This window comes from Lepisma saccharinum, chromosome 22 (genome assembly GCF_977018435.1).
Source record: "Lepisma saccharinum chromosome 22, izLepSacc3.1, whole genome shotgun sequence".
NCBI lineage: Eukaryota > Metazoa > Arthropoda > Insecta > Zygentoma > Lepismatidae > Lepisma > Lepisma saccharinum.
Window position 1 is genome coordinate 19,812,556 of NC_139250.1, and position 16,945 is coordinate 19,829,500.

At 42.2% G+C, this 16,945-nt stretch overlaps 1 protein-coding gene across 1 annotated transcript in view; it reads left to right on the top strand.

Annotated features, from left to right (window-relative positions):
* Positions 1–16,945, top strand: part of LOC146004934 (alanine aminotransferase 1) — a 109,660-nt gene that overhangs the window by 40,403 nt on the left and 52,312 nt on the right. The window lies entirely within an intron of this gene.

Sequence of the window (16,945 nt, forward strand, 5' to 3'; positions counted from 1 at the left end):
GCATGTTGCTTCATATCGGTCTCTCTTAAAATTATAATACATTTTCCGAACTAGTGCAGTTTGAATCCATCAGCACGCGCGTTGTCTGACGGCAGCAGACGATTCTCACCTAACAAACCAGCCTCCTGGCCCGTGCGTTTGGTGAATCTCGTTCTTTCACGAAACGCACGGAAGCACTTATGGGACAGCCAGTTACCATAACTCGTGTAACGCGTTAAACTCGTACGACTTTCGGAACGGGCCCTATATCTACTCATGACTCATCCTCACGTTGCGGTTAGCCAAGAAAGTGGGGGAACCCCCGAAAAATACCTAGCTTCCATCCGCATACATTCGAGGGAATGCGCTTATGTCCTGATGCTTTATAATACCAGGACGTGTTTTACGCGAATATCGGTTCCCCCGTTTTTCTTTTCTTTATTGTTCGATTCTTACAATCTTGTACAGACATTCCTCAGGATCAAGTACCAGGGCTGTTCGAATACCAACAGCCAATGATATGTACAGCTTCCTCTTCCTTCTGTACGAAATGTTGCATTAATTTCTTAAGGTTCGATTTGACAAACGACACGCGACACATGTTACTGCAGAATGAACTACAGCAACGTTTCACACCGAACCGGCATGACACGTTGCACAACTCAAGCCTACATTCGAATGGTGAAATATCAATAAGTGACAGACGACAAATGTCGTTTCGACGGTGTGAAATCTCCCCTAAAGCGAGCCCGATCTAGTCCCATGAATCGAGCGAGTACAGTAATACGCAAGCACGTGATGGGAACACCATGTTTAGCTATCGTTTTCCCCACCTCAGATACTGTTCATCCCATTTTCCACATACTGTTTTGTTTTTTATTGTTTTCTCTATCGCCTCTTCCGACTTTTACTCTGTTATTCCGTGTATTTCGAGTTTTTTGCAATTCGAGCTACTTTCAGTCCTCTCCATCTCGAATTATCGGGACTCGGCTGTACATGGCACAAGCAATAGCTCGTTAAGGTAAACAACTTGCGTGGCGTTTTTCCTTCGTTTCGACGCTTTCTGTGTTTGAAACCAGCTACTCAGTCAGGCTCATGGTTGCCACTAATGCATTGATGTTGCCATTACGATAAACAAAACATAAAACATATTTATGAACAATCGGATAGGTATCCACTTGGTATGTCTGAACAAATGGTAAAATTATATTGGGTTTCGAGTGTTATACAAAGGTCATCCCGAAACTTAATGCCTCGACCTTAATAACTCATATTGTTATGAAACTTCACACACATATACAATGAGTGCAGAAAGTATTCGAGCTACTCTCAGTCCTCTCCATCTGGAATTTCTGCGTTTGTTCTTCACCGTTTTACTCCCTCCAAAGCGGTGAATTGTCGTCTAAATGGTTAACCGGAGTCTGTTGACAAGTCCGGCGATTTTCCCATATACTTTTACACTCATTATGTAATTTAGTAGTCAGCTTTCGCTAACTTTCAGCCCTCTCTTTCGCTTTGTGGCCCATTTTGACTGTGTCGCACGCTGGCACTCTCCCGTTGCATTTGGCTGCAGCAATTGGCGATTATACGACGCACGTTTTTAGAAGCGATATCGGGCGGAGCTACTGAGAGCGTGTCCTTGGCGACCAGCCAGTGGCAGGAGTGCAACGTTGTACAGTTAGGAGACTGCGGCGCGCAAGTTAAACGCCGTGTTCTGTATTTTTTCTTGCGCGCAAGAAGTTTGCTTAAAACTCACCAATTTAAGGTTAATCATAAGATGGGAGACGACATTTTGAACATGACCGTCCAAGTCCCATGAATTTCCGTCGCCTACAGCCGGAGTAATCGCTTCTCGAAGAAACACGGGAACAACACGTCTCTACACACACACACACACAATGACCCTTTCGTTTTCCATCCCTGTTCAGTCTGTTTTTTTTCTCGTTGCCATCGTGTTGACCCCGCTGAGTTGTTGTGTCTTGGTAAAGCTATGGGTGTCAAATTCGGCTGATTATACACAATAACCCTTCATTGTTGTGGGCGTTCACAAACATTGCGAGTCAGTTTGAGTTCAGCGTTTTCGTAACAAGGGCGGTGTAAGATAATTATACCCGTACGCCACGAAGAACAGTTGTGAGAGGATTCAATACAGCCCTTATTGATTGATTGATTCGATTTTACTTCGCTTTTCTGCCACTTTTGGCTAATCGCGAAGATGAGGATGGGTGGTGATATGATGAAATTGATGAAGGGAAACTTACAAACACCTATATGCGGGCCGGAATTCGAACCCGAGAACCCTGGCGTCGTAGCGCGCTGTATAATACAGCCATTATGTTCGATAGTTGTGCAATAGTTTGCGTTCCGTGAGCGTTATTAAATAATGTCGCGCCGGCTCCTATGGTGCAGTAGTTAGCATATCGCAATACGACGCGAGGAGTCCCGGGTTCGAATTCCGGCCTGTACATGGATGTTTATGAATGTCCATTCATCAATTTCATTCCCATCTTCGCAAGTAGCCAAAAGTGACAGAAAAGCAAAGTAAATCAAATTAATAACGTTGCTCTCGAAACGTATTACCAGTAGTACAGGCACCGAGGGTAAAATATTAAGTTCACAAGACAGAAATCTTACTTTTAAAGTATATTCTTACTTCAATGAATTGGCGTCGGAAAAAGTGCGTGATGAAACAGTGTTTTCTCAGAGTCGAGAACTTACGGCTAAAGCGCGTGGTGTATTTGTTTTTACTGTGTTGCGTAATATAAAATAGGGTAAAGTATCTACCACGGAAATCGGTGAACCCCTATTCAAATCTCCTGGGAAACATGCCAGAAAACAGAAACGAGCGATGATGACCTTGCAGTTCCTCTACAATAAATACCTTGAAACATCTTTCAGGTACGAGTTTCTCTTATATGCTGCAGTGATATGATATAATCCTGTGTAGAATTCTTCACTATATATTTCATTGTACTCAAATATCACGTGCATGCATTAATTATATATGAAAAGTTGAATATTGGACACAACGAATTCTAAGTGTTCCCCTTCCGCTAGCAGTTGGTTTGACAACAGCGCAAGAGCGCTGGCAGCGTATTGGCTGAACTCATGTTCCTTCTAAAAGCGTACATCGTATAGCAGCGCTGGTGTGATGTGTGCACAGAAGTTTTGCTCGAATTTTTCTTCCCCAATTTGGTGGGTGTACGAATACTTTTTGTGCGTGTTGCTTGCGGTTTGTGTGTATTTCATGCTTCTGGTTTGTGTATGTATTAATGTTAAGATCCGTTTTGCGACGGGATAGTTGAATCGGTGTGTATTGTATTGTCTTTTCGGAGTTTGGTGATCTTTACATGTCATAATCACTTTTTCCGCCGGTTTTCATGAAAAATGGTACAGTGGACGAATACTTTCTTCACACGCTCTAATTCGATATGTTACTAATGCACACAATTTTTCATTTGCGGGTAACTAAATAATAATAATAAAAAAACATCCATCCTGCAACCTCAGTGACGGATGAAAACCGAGAAAGAGTGACGATATTCTGGGAGAGAGGGTGTCATCTTTACGGACTACTTGGAACGTGGTGCAACGTTGAACAGTGCTCTGTATGTGCAGGCTTTAAAAAAGCTGAGGGACACTATTCAACGAAAAAGAAAGAACATTCCACTGGACAGTGTTGTTCTTTTGCACCACAATAACTCCGGTCCCTACGTGTCAGTGGAAACGTCACAGGCCATTGCCAAAATGGGGTGGTCAGTAATGCCCCAACCTCCTTAGTCCTGATTTAGCCCCACCCGAGTTCCATTTGTTTGCCCCTCTCAGAAACAACCTTCGTGGTCAGAGGTGATCATCCTCCGGAGGGCGACCCTCATGAGGGCAGACCTCACCCTCCGAAGACTTGTGAGGGTTAGGGCGAAAGGCTAGTCGTGAGGGTGAGAGCGAAGTTGATCTGTGAGGGTGTGTGAGGGTGAGGGCGAAAGTCGAGTCGTGAGGGTAAGGGAGTGTGAGGGTGAGGACGAAGTCGAGTCGTGAGGGCGATAGGAGAGTCGTGATGGTAAGGGTGTGTGAGGGTGAGGGCGAGGACAATCCGTGAGTGTGAAATGCGAGTCGCGAGGGCATTTCCAGGACGTGGAAGACATTCAGTTCGCTGCTATGGATGCATGGGTCAAAACACAACCGCCGACTTCTTTTCCAGAGCAGATTTCGGCATTGGGTTGAACGGTGGCAGAAATAAATCGAACGCAAAGGACAGTATTTTGAATAGGTACCAACATGTTTACCTATTTTGACACAAACGTTCCAATTGTTCCTCCTTCACATAACATTTTTATAGCAGAGGAGGCATTAATTTCAGGATGACCTTTGTAGCTTGCGACCTTGATTTTTCGTAAATTATATAAAATCGAAAAATGTTAATTGCTACAAAAAGTGTTTATATAGTGACATGTTCTGAATACATTTTTCATCCATTCGAAATCGCGAAATGGCATAAAATGCGAATTGTGGCCTTTTCGCGAATTTCAACCCATTTTGTGCTTAAAAAACTAAAAATACTGCGAAAAATCATCATTATTGTGCTTTAGGCTTGAAAGATAAAATGTACCATGTTTGCACATTCGAGGTCTGTAAATAAAGTATCCAAACTTTTCAACATACCTCTGTAAGGTTTGTACAAACTACAAATCAACTTTTATCTCCTTCAAAATAGTGCCCTTGGGAGGGTGGGTACTCTTCAGGCGTAGCAACATAGCACGAGGCCCTGGACGAAATTAGAATGTGAGCCCCTCATATATTCTTTAAGTTTGAAACACCAATGTGAAACTATAAAAAAATCTTGAGGCATATGTCAGCAAAATATTGGGTTGGCCCATAAGTTCTGACGTTTTTTTAAGTGAAAATTTTGCGTGAAAAATAAAATGTGTTGGCAATGTGTTTTATGTTATTCGATAGAGAATTACGTGCTCTACAAAATAGTGTGTTTAGTTTTTTTTATGCTGATATACTTTTTGTTCTTTTCGGGTCATTATAATGGAGTGTCAAGTCGACAAAAAGGAGCATTTTCGACACCTTCTGCTTTTTGCATTTAATCGAGGTGCCAAAGCCACAGAAGCTGCTCGAGAGATTTGTGAAGTGTATGGCGAAGAAGCGATGCCTCTTAGGACGGCTCAAAATTGGTTTAAGCGATTCAAAGACTGCAATTTCGACCTCAAAGACATGCATCGCACCGGACGCTCCGTTCAGTTCGATGAGGAGCGACTGAATCAGCTTATTCACGAAGATCCATGCGAAACGACGAGGGAATTGGCAGAGATAATGAAATGCTCCCACAGTACCATAGAGCGTCACTTTCACTCGATGGGAAAGGTTCAAAAGTTGGGCGCATGGGTTCCGCATGCTTTGAACGACATCAACAAAAATCAACGAGCCACGATCTCCTCCGGTTTGCTTGCCCATCATCGGTCAACTCATGGACACAAGTAGCGATTCCTCTACCGAATTGTTACCGGCGAGGCATCGCTTCTTCGTCACACTTCACAAATCTCTCGAGCAGCTTCTGTGGCTTTGGCACCTCGATTAAACGCAAACAGCAGAAGGTGCCGAAAATGCTCTTTTTGTCGACGTGACACTCCATTATAATGACCCGAAAAGAACAAAAAGTATATCAGCATAAAAAAAAAACTAAACACACTATTTTGTAGAGCACATAAAACATAAAACGCATTGCCAACACATTTTATTTTTCACGCAAAATTTTCACTTAAAAAAAAACCGCCAGAACTTATGGGCCAACCCAATATTACCATTTTTATCTTGTGAAAATAATTTAAGGAACCTTGATTGTAATTTTCTTTCAAGATCAAATCATTATCATTTTGATTCGTTGTCTCGGATGTGTTGCAATTTGATTAGTTGTTACAGCTACAATTTCCCTCAACCACAGCGTACTTACTCTACTTAGGCTATTAGCAACGGGTGCACGATTCATGGACCATACGATAGCACAGAGTAATAACATTGATGGACATTGCCAAAGGAAAGAATATAAACTCGAAATCCAACCACAATATATAGATAATAACCGATTTTTCACAATTTTTCTCATTATAGGCACCCAAGAAGATAGTTATCTTCGAAACAGGCACCTATGATTAAAATAGGCAAAGACAATGATTGGTTGGTTTATTTTATTTCGCCTTTCTTCAGCTTTTGGCTAATCTAGAATAAAATAGGCAAAAAATAGGCAGCGATTTATCCCCAACATACGTCCCCCCATTTTTTTGTAATTTTGGCTCTAAATTTACCCTTACACCCCCTAAATACGAACTTACACCACCTACATCGAACATTCTGGATAAACCCTTGAAAACAGACACTGTGAAACTCTTAGACTCCTCTCGGGAATGACTCTGAAACTCTTTAAACTTAAAAGCCTACATTTTCGGCCAAGAAACAAAGGGCAAGTCCTCAGCTTAGCAAATACATAAAAATACGGATCGTATTAATCTTACTACTGCAGTGGTTCTCAACCCTTTTCAGTCCGGGACCCACCTTGAAGGATATTACACTTCACGCGACCCGTAAGCAAGGGGGTGCCAGAGTTATTTGTAGGGGGGTGCACCCAGTTTATGTTCATATTTTTGCTAAAATTGAGTACTTAAAGAGGCACTCTTTTACGCTTGCTTAAACAAGTTCTACATACTTCGTTCTAGAAAAGTAAATATGTAATTTAAAAGACTAATTTACTCTAGTCTAGCCACACATGCTGAAATTCACAGATGTAGAAACAATGGTAGAACGCGAATAACAGAAATGTAGAGTTTAGACTACGTACAGCATGGGTTGAATTAAAATTCTTAAAACAGTATATCTTAGTAATTTAAATATAATAGGTTTTTAAGACACAGTAAATACATTTTCGAGTCCGACTTCGAGCCCAACAAAACACTTACTTGGGACCCAGCAGTGTGTCGCGCCCCATAGGTTGAGATACGATGTACTACTGCGACAGCAAGATCCGTACCTACTGAACCTCGTTAACAAGGAAGCAAGTTTCATCATATCATATCTCGCATATTTCATCTCGGAAGTCCAACCGCGTAAATCTTCTCTCTCTCTCTCTCTCTCTCTCTCTCTCTCTCTCTGGAAAGAAAGAAGGAGAGAAAGAAATAGGAAAGAAGTTAGGAATGAAAGAAAGAAAGAACGGCAGAGAGAGAGAGAGAGAGAGAGAGAGAGAGAGAGAGAATGATAGAGAGAACTGAAGGAATGAAGGAAAGAGAGAGAGAGAAAGGCAAAGGTGCCTCTTCTTCCTTTTCTTCTTTTTCAAATATTCACTGTTGTGCAAAAGAAATGACGTGTCTATTTCCGGCACATTCTCTCCAGGTCATAAAACTTGACTGCTGTATTCGTGGCAGCCGCTTCCGACGATAACGCCCGATAACGTCGACTTTCCTTTCTGTACACACTCAAAACCACAGATTAGATATAGCTCAAAACCGTGGTGCAGTTTGAACTTGAAAATGGGCTCCGTGGGGGAGATCGGAGTTGGATTCCCGAAGGGGGACCGCAGCGCGGTTGTTCGGATCCGATTTTAAACTGTAAAGCTCGATTCACATCTACGCTCAAGTAATGCTCAGGTAGGGTGACCAGACACATACACAGTGTTTCAGAAAATTTCCTCCGGGTTGGGGGGGGGGGGGATCCAGAGATCCGGGATGGCGTTGCGAATCTCATCTGCGAAATACAACATATGTGCGTGTAACATTGAGAATTACCTGTGGTCGTTCGTGGTTCGTCAATGAACTTGACGAATGCAATGCAGTGGCTAGATTCTAACTAATTTTGAACTCAACACTTTTCAGTCAGTCCACCTTTGACTCAACAATCGATTTTCTTATCGTTTACAAATATACTGTTGTGTATCAATTACAAAGAAAATACGCGTCGACTCTGATGACAACGAGTCTTCGCTTTTGGTGTGGAAAGCACTACTGCACATTCGAGATGGGAGAGAGGAGATAAGGCTAGTGCGGTTGCCAGTTTTATTCTGCTGCTTCTGTAAGATTTAGGGGTGTGCGGAATCCCGAAAAGTCGGGATCGGGGGAAAAAATTCCCGTCCCGATCCCGACTTTAGGAAATGGTTTCCAGACTTTTCGGGATCCCGAGTAGTCGGGAAATACTGAATGATCATTGTAAAAAGTCGTTAATTCTCGACGTTTTCTGCATTGTGAATGTCTGGAACTTATCGGAAATCGTTAGTTTTTTTGTACCAGAAATGTAAAAACAATCACTTAAGTTGAAAATTACGTGTAGAATTCGAGATTTCCAGAGCTTCGGGAAATTTCGAACATTACTGCGAATTTTTCCCGTCCCAAATGTCGTGATTTAAAAAAAATTCCGTCCCGACCCAAAATATTCTGTCCCGCACACCCCTAGTAAGATTGGACAAGTGTGGGCGTTGCTATTTACAGAGGAAAATGTAAAGGCAAAAATATTCGCCACAGAAAGTAATGCAGTCCGATGCGAGGGAAACCACGCTAGCAGAAAAGTTTTATCGTACAATTTTGTCCGGGGGGGCGGTAGATTCCCTCCGGGGGTGTTCCGCACCCCCGGAGAGATGCCTGGAAGAAAGACTGCACATACATTCAAAAAAGAGGACAGAGCATGGCGAAAAAGGAGGACAAAGTCATAGAAGAGAGGACACCGCAAAAATTGGCACCACATTTGCCATTACTCACAATTTATGCAATATTAAAAAATCTTACCAACACTTTGCTCACGGACACTTTTCAGGTGATCTCTTTCAATAACTTCCTCTTACCTTTAAGCAAAGAAAGGAATCTCCTAATCTGTTATTTAACAAATGACAAAGAATATCTACAGTTTGAAGCACAGATTTTTTACTCTTTTTCTAATTGGATATTAGAATGAAATATCCCCACAAGTGAATGCAAATGTAACAAGTAAGATTTATTTTAACTTATTTCCAAAAACAGAATAAACATTTTAGGTCGTTTGGATTGTTTCAAGAAATATGATTTTAATGCCAGGAACATTTCTAGAACTCTTTCAACAGCAGGGGAAAGTGACAGCCACCTTACACTTACCTCATTATAGTTTCTTCCATCCTTTTAAAAGCCGGATATTTTCTTGCAAGATCATTGTTGAATTTACACTTTCGCTTCGTTATTTCATGAAAGTTAATATTACTTATTAATCAAAATTCTCACTACGCGTTTCTATATCGCCTATGTATAGCTCGAAAAGGAACTAGCCGATCTCCGTGGCGGAGTGGTTAGCACGCCGCGCCACAACGCCAGGGGTACCGGATTCTAATCCCGGACCTGGTATCGGTGTTCTTTGTGAGTGTCCATCAAAATCGTCATATCATCGCTCATCCTCATCTTCGCGATTAGCCAAAAGTGGCATAAAAGCAAAGTAAAATAAACCAAATAAATCAATCGAAAAGGAACTGCACAGAGTCAGTCGTTAGGGTGTCTGACTACCATGCGAGAGGGAGGTTCGATCCTTGGCGGGGGAGATCCGGGATTTTTTTCTACCGGTTCAAGCCGCTCCGACGCTCACCCAGCGTCGTATTAAGTATATACCTGGATGAGACTCGGGGGGAAGGGGGGGGGGTAAAGGCGGCCAGGGGCTTGGTGCTGATCACATCACCCCCACCTCCGACCGTGATCAAGGAAGTGTGGGTCCCTAACTCCACCCCCCCTTATACGCCTTCATGGCTGGTGTAAAGCACAGGGGAGCACTTTACTTTTACAGACTCCGTGCGTTCCTGCAGTCTCAAAGGGCGAAGCAACGAGTTAGAATAATACTAATGACTAGGGTGTGAAATTTTGCCTATTTCATTTCTTTGTAGTAAAACATAGGCTTTAATGTTTAAAGTTCGTTTCATGGTGTTTGTAGTCCGAAAATACATTTTTATAGTGCCTATAAATGCCTATTCTGAGGGTTAGTGCCTATTTCGCTTAATCGTGCCAAAAAATTGATATTCTGCAATTTTTGCATACTTCAGGATTTTACTACGTGCCTTTGGCTTTCCCTACATTGGAGAAAGCTTTGTTTATGTTATCTGGTATTCGGCAGATTTGAGGGTCACAATTGGAACACTGTTTAAATTTTTTTGTCACAATGATGCAAATTGTTTTTTCATCGTTTGTTCAAATCCGCACAGTCGTAAGCACAAACTCTTTTTGTGAGAATTACTTTAACTGACTATTCCCCACAAATGTGAATTGCGATCAAAAGAGTATTAATAGTTTGTGAATCATTAGCGCACTTTTATGTATAAACTGAAGTGCTAATACAGTATAACTGTATATTGTAAGAAGAAAATTGAAATAAGTTCACATTCATTAGCCTTACTGTGCATAAAGTGGACTTAAAGCACTAACTCAATCATTGCCCATTTTAATGTTTTTTATAAATTTTAGGGTGCCTATTTTCGTGCATTTTTTAGTATATACTGCTTTTTTAAGTGCCTACTTTTATCATTTTGGTGCCTATTTGAGAGGTTTTTAGTGCCTATAAATCCGCACCCTACTAATGACTCAGCCGGTAAAGTCATCGTGTTCACCTCCCAGATGCTACGTGGACATTGTTCGAATACTTAACGCACCCCAAGTGATATATGATGATTGTTGTGTGTGGCAGCATTCTCTATGCAGCACAATTGTTATGGTCGATGCCATACTCTTTCCAAAAAAGGAGGACATTTACCGATTTCTAAAAAATCCGCCCGGACGCCGGACAGATACCTAAAGAGGAGGACATGTCCGGATAAAAGAGGACGTCTGGTCACCCTATGCTCAGATCACCCTCCGCTCACGGTACGGTCAAATATTGTTGAAGGATTTTTAAATAGCATTCGTAGAAGCATTCACACCTAGCGGTCCGGTCAAGGTTTGCTTCGATCACGCTCCGTCGCAGGGTCTCCCTTATTTCACAACACTTCTGCAACCTTGTTTTCTGACGTCAGAGAGGAATGCCTAGGTTTGGTTATATTAGCATAAATACACTGCACTGGATATTTATTATTCATGCTAAGACAACTAAAACTAACAACTTAGGCATTTAGCCTAAAATAGGGTTGCCATATTTCTAAAATAAAGAAAACGGGACATACAGATTACCGGTATATAAACATGGTAAAAAAAAAGGTAAAGTGCTCCCCTGTGCATAGCACCACGCCGTGAAGGCGTATAGGGGGGTATGGGGGTAACGCCCCACACTTTCTTGATCCGGTCGTGAGTGGAGGTGAAGTGATCAGCATCACGGCCCTGACCGCCTTTACCCCCCAGGGTTTCCCCCAGGTACCCATGTTATTCGACGCTGGGTGGGCGCCGGGGCCGCTGGATATAGTTAAATTAATTTTTTATAACTTACAAATTCAATTGCTATTTAAAGCATTGTTAACCTAGAACAGTACCGTGTTCCAATATTACAGTGTAACTAGTGCCACGTAAATTTTACGTACATGAAGGAACACAACCTCTACATCATGAAAACAAAATGATTCTTCGTGAACATTATTTTGTTTATTTTCCTTATATTGGAGTTTTATTCTTCATTTTAAAATGTATAAACATGGTTTTATTAACATAGAATAACATTTAAATTCTATTTCTTTAGCTAAATACGGGACAAATGGGCGTCCCGAGAATATTTTCCGGGATACCGGGACGTTTCTTTAAAAAAGGGGACAATCCCGTATATACGGGACGTCTGACAACCCTAGCCTAAAAATAAAATCTGTCTGTCTCTCTCTCTCTCTCTCTCTAGTGACGTCAGAACGCAAGGTTGCAAAAGTGTTGTGCAATAAGAGAGACCCCTCCCCAGCTCGCACGTCACGATCAGGTGGAAAGAATATTTGACTGGAGCGTCAGGGGGCGGAGCTCGACTTTGCCGAGGCTTGATCGTTGATGTGAACGTCTGTGGGCCGGTTGTATAAACATCACTATCTGGAGATCAGATTTGACCTACGATCCGGGAATGAACTAAGTTCAAGCTTCTATCATGTTGTATAAAGCTAACTGTCGATTTGTCGATCTTGAATCAAATCCTGATCTTGGGTCAAAGAAATACGTTTGGCAACGTGGCAAATCCAGACATGTCGCTAGTGTACCTGTGATGTTGCCAATTGTCCAACACTGAACAGCAAACATTTTAAAGTCGGTTTCAGAAAATACATGCATTTAATATTTGAATAAAGAATAAATCTGAGGTGCAGGACGTACTAAATATTTGAACATGTTGCAAATTTAGTAAAATCACGTAAATTAGATACTAGACGGCCATTTATTACTTGTGTGAGTTCCACGTGGATGATTTGTCATTGACAACGAAAGCAACTATCGGTTCTCGGTTGCGAAGGAAAGAAAATATTTCTTTTTAATGCTAAAAAGATATATAACAACTTTCTTATACTCGGATTTGGAGCTATTGTTCATGTGAGATGTTTATTATATTTATTTTGGCAATCAGTGTACAATAGTGAGTTATTAGATGACTCGTGTCCTTATTTGCCAGAGCTGACTTTCTCTTCTGTTGGGTTCCTAGTCAACTGGGCACGAAGGCGAACGAAACAGCCAGTGTTGCCGCCAAGTCTGCCGATGCAAACGGCGATGTTCTCGTCCACCTTCTGCCAGCCAGGGACCTGTAGAATGAATGTGTTTCTTTGCTCTCTTCTTGACACGTGGCAGGAAGAGTGGTATGATGTAACTGAGAACAAGCTTCGTGTTATCAAGGCGTTGCATGGCGTTCGTCGTACCGCCCCTTCCGTCGAGAAGAGGACATTTTAATTTGACTTCGAATTGGACACAGCCATCTCGCTCAAGGTCATTTGCCGCAAGGACTGAACCTTCCGATGTGTCGTGTCTGTAATATCATTTTAAGTTCAGCATATTCTTATTGAATGTGTCGATTTTACTGTCTTACAAGCTTACCAATGATGACAGTGTTATAACAGACGTTTTGTGCTTTTTAAGAACTGGCCTCTTACACCGTTTCTGAGGAAGTTTTTAGTCTTTCTTTACACATTTTTAATGTGTTGCGTACGTCCTGTGCAGGTCCCTTTAAAACTTTGCACTGTTAACCTTTCTCAAGGGGCTCTTTACCACCACCCCGTGGCGGAATAATTAGCTCATCGCGCTACGACGCCAGGGGGGCATGGATGTTTGTGAGTGCCCATTCATCAATTTCATCATGTTACCACTCATCCCCATCTCTGCAAACTAGCCAAAGGTGGCACAAAAATAGAAGTAAAATAAAGCAAATCAATCGATCATCTTTACAACCCTCTTTTTACCACTAAGGTAAAGGTTTTAGATAAGACGATTGTTCCTCGTATATATTGAAGGTGCAAACTGGCCGTGTAGGGCCTCCCCACTCCGATGGCGCAGTAGTAATGTTGTTACCTTGTAATCAAGGGGTCCCGGGTTCGATACCTGGTGGTGGTGGAGGCACAGTGGTTCGGATCTTTCTTTAAACTCTAGATCCAGTCCCGATTAGCCTATCTATGCATAAAGTGGACTTAAGACACAAGCGAACAAACAAAAATGGCCATATGTGCCGATGTACCCAATTTTTTAAATTAATTATTTAATCATATTATTATTTATATTTTTCAATATTATATCAAGCCCTAGCCCCCCCCCCCTTTCCCCGTTACAAAATTGTCTGGCGACGCTATTGACCGAAGAAAATGCTTCTATGCCAGTAGGGTCGTGCAGGGTGTTGCCAACTGGAAGAGCTCGCGTTCTACGAGGAATACATTCGTGAAGTTACGTAATATGTTTGACTCAACAAGAGACTGGATCTGGCGAAACAACTGCCTGAGATGCGGTAAGGGCAGACAGAAAGAACAAGACAAACATAATCGCTATGCGAGTTCACGTGATCGGAATATTTCGCCCCAGGCCTCGTGATGGTGAAGGTCAACTCGGCACCGTTAATACCTTGACATTGACTTGCTCAAGTGATTTTTCCCCATTCTATTTCAGTTATGTTACACGAGGGGCAGTCATAAAGTTCGTATTATTACCAAGACGGAAGAGAGCTACGGGTACGAGCGTTTGTGGTGTACTTAGTCCTCCTCATATGCACCATATAAGGCGACAGACACATTTCTCCCAGAGATGGATCGCTTGCCGGTGATCTTGTGGTGGAAATCAGCTATTTGGGAGTTTGTCTTTCTTCCAAGTCTACTTCATACGAAAGAAGGCTACTCGGGATTGGACTTACAGTTTAAGGGCGGATCCGAACTGCTCTGTGGCTCCCATCGGGCATCGAACCCGGCACCCCTTGATTCGACGTTACCAAAACGCCATCGGATGCCGAAGAGACACCCCACTCACCTCGGATGTCACATACGCATTGTCCCGGAAACGCCGACTCCGAAGTGAGGTGTTCAGTCGGGGAAAGAGGAAAAAAATCGCTGTTCCAGATCGGCGAGTAAGGTGGATGCAGAAGAAATTCACGACCCGAAGTGTCACTGTCTCATTGGCAGAATGTGCAGGGGCATTTCTACAAGGAGCCGGACCTCTTTCCTCAGCATTCTGCGACAGCTCTCTCTGATAACCAATCGTGAATTAGTGAGGACGTCCCGGAAATATCTCCCGGTGATTATTTTGCTTCTGTGGGCATAATTAATCATGAGCACATCGTGGATGTCGCAGAAAACAGTGAGGACCACTTTCCCAGATGACGGCTGTATTTTTGCCTTGTTTGGTGGCGGTGACTGTGTGGTTGCACTGTTTAATCATTGCTTTCGAGTCGTTCAAAGAAATTGTCCATTGCTTTCGAGTCGTTCAAAGAAATTGTCCATTGCTTTCGAGTCGTTCAAAGAAATTGTCCGTTTCTGTCTGGTACAGTATCCACATTTCCCTCTCCGAGTTCTGTCTCTGCTGTTTTTGCATGGGCGCGAGCAATGTCTCAGCCCATCGGGCGGTGACCCTTTGTCGTATGCAAGAAATTATGGATAATGTTGCAAAGGAACCCGTGACTAATATGGACTTCCTGCACAACACGATCGCATCAATAGTGGTGTGCCGCTCTTCAACTTGCGCCACAATGCTTCATTCCTCACTGAGCGACGACCGACCACTTCGTGGTTCTTCTTCGAGACTTGTTTGTCCATATTTACTGCGTCTAACCCACTTTACCACTGTGTCATATGTGGCACATTGTCCCTGTAGACAAGGTGTTATTTCACCGGGGGAAGCTTTTTTAGCACCTCTGGAAACCTAATAATCACAACGTTTCACGTGCTAGAGAATTTTTGTGCAACATCTTTGCTGTCGTTGATAATACGAACTTTATGACCACCCCTTGTACATTGCTTTTCTACCTCTTTTTGGTTAATCACGACAATGACGACGAATCATGAGCTGATGAAATGTATGGTGACAGGCCTACCACGATTAGATGTATATTATCGAATTTTTGAGAAATTATATTTTGCTTCTTTTTAATCACAAATATATCTGCATTACGCAATGAAACCCATAGATATGGCACAGATACTGCAGTTTACATAAATATGGAAATATGTAAAATGAAATTAATTTATTTCGTTCCTAGCATCGTCATTTGCATTTGTCACTTGTCATTTGTGCTTGGCTAGGTACAAAGGAAAAAATCCAGACCAGGGTTCGTACTTGGAATCTTTGGTTCATAGTTTGTCTGGCATCAAGTGAATTTTAGAAGTTTGTTTTGATATCAAAAGGGCTCGTAAAAGATCATCAGTGTATTTTTCGTCGGTTTTCTTCTCATTTAGGCTATTTGCGATGATGATAATGATGTTAGATGATTAGGCGAAGTTCATGAAGAAATCCCACAAAGCGAGATTCAAACCAAAAACCTCTGACAGCGAGATCGCACGTTTGGGGCACCGTGGCGAATTGTTCTTTTTCGACAGCTTAGTAGTTAACTCTGTCATCTTGCGAAGAAGGGGTCCCAGATTCCTGGCTGAGTACTTGTATTCTTTGTCGCTTTTCGACCTATTGTAATCACGACAATTAGGATGAATATCTACAAAATGGAATTGGTAAACGGATGATTACACAAAGGACTCCCATGACGAAGACTGGAATTGAACCTTGGCACTTTCGTGGCGAGATCTTGATCAATGCTTTCAGCCACCTAGGTGGCTAAGTAACTCTGGGATTCATTTCAGTACTAAGCATCCCTGACCGAACCATTGGACCTCCTTGATAGCCCATTGTAGTCACGTAGTCGATGGATCCTAGGTTTGATTCACAAAGGAATCTAATAGAGATTCATATCCAACTTTAAGCTGTAGCTTCGGTGTCAGTTAGTTGACTTCCAAATTCTTTAGACACAATAATGTTTCTCACAAGTAGAATCCGGATTTATAGGAACTAAAAACTGCGCAAATAGGCAGGCAAAAATTCACTGAATGTGGAAAATACCAGGCATATTTTTAAAGTATGTTCCGTTTTGATATTACATAAACACAAGGACTCATGTTGTAATTATTTTATTTTTACATGAAAGCCTGGGCCTACATCTACTTTTCAACATAATTGCCACCTACATTAAGGCACTTATCGTATCGTATGACCAGCTTCTGAATGCCATTTTCATAGAAATCGGCCGCCTGATGTGATAACCACTGCTGCACGGCCGTTTTCACGTCGTCATCTTCGTTAAAGCGCTGACCAGCAAGGTGTTTCTTTAAGTGCAGGAACAAGTGATAGTCACTGGAACAAGTGATAGATAAAGATGAGCTCGTAAAGCGTCCGTTTTCGCGCACTTTTTCATCAACGTTCTGCACCAGGTCGTCGTTAATGACGGACGCTCGCCCACTTCGTCCCTCGTCGTGCAAGTTCGTGCCCTCACCTATCTTCTTACCATGCTATCGCTCATAGCGTTGTCTCCATACACTTCTGCAATCTGCCAATGGATTTCGGCAGCTTTCACGTCTCTT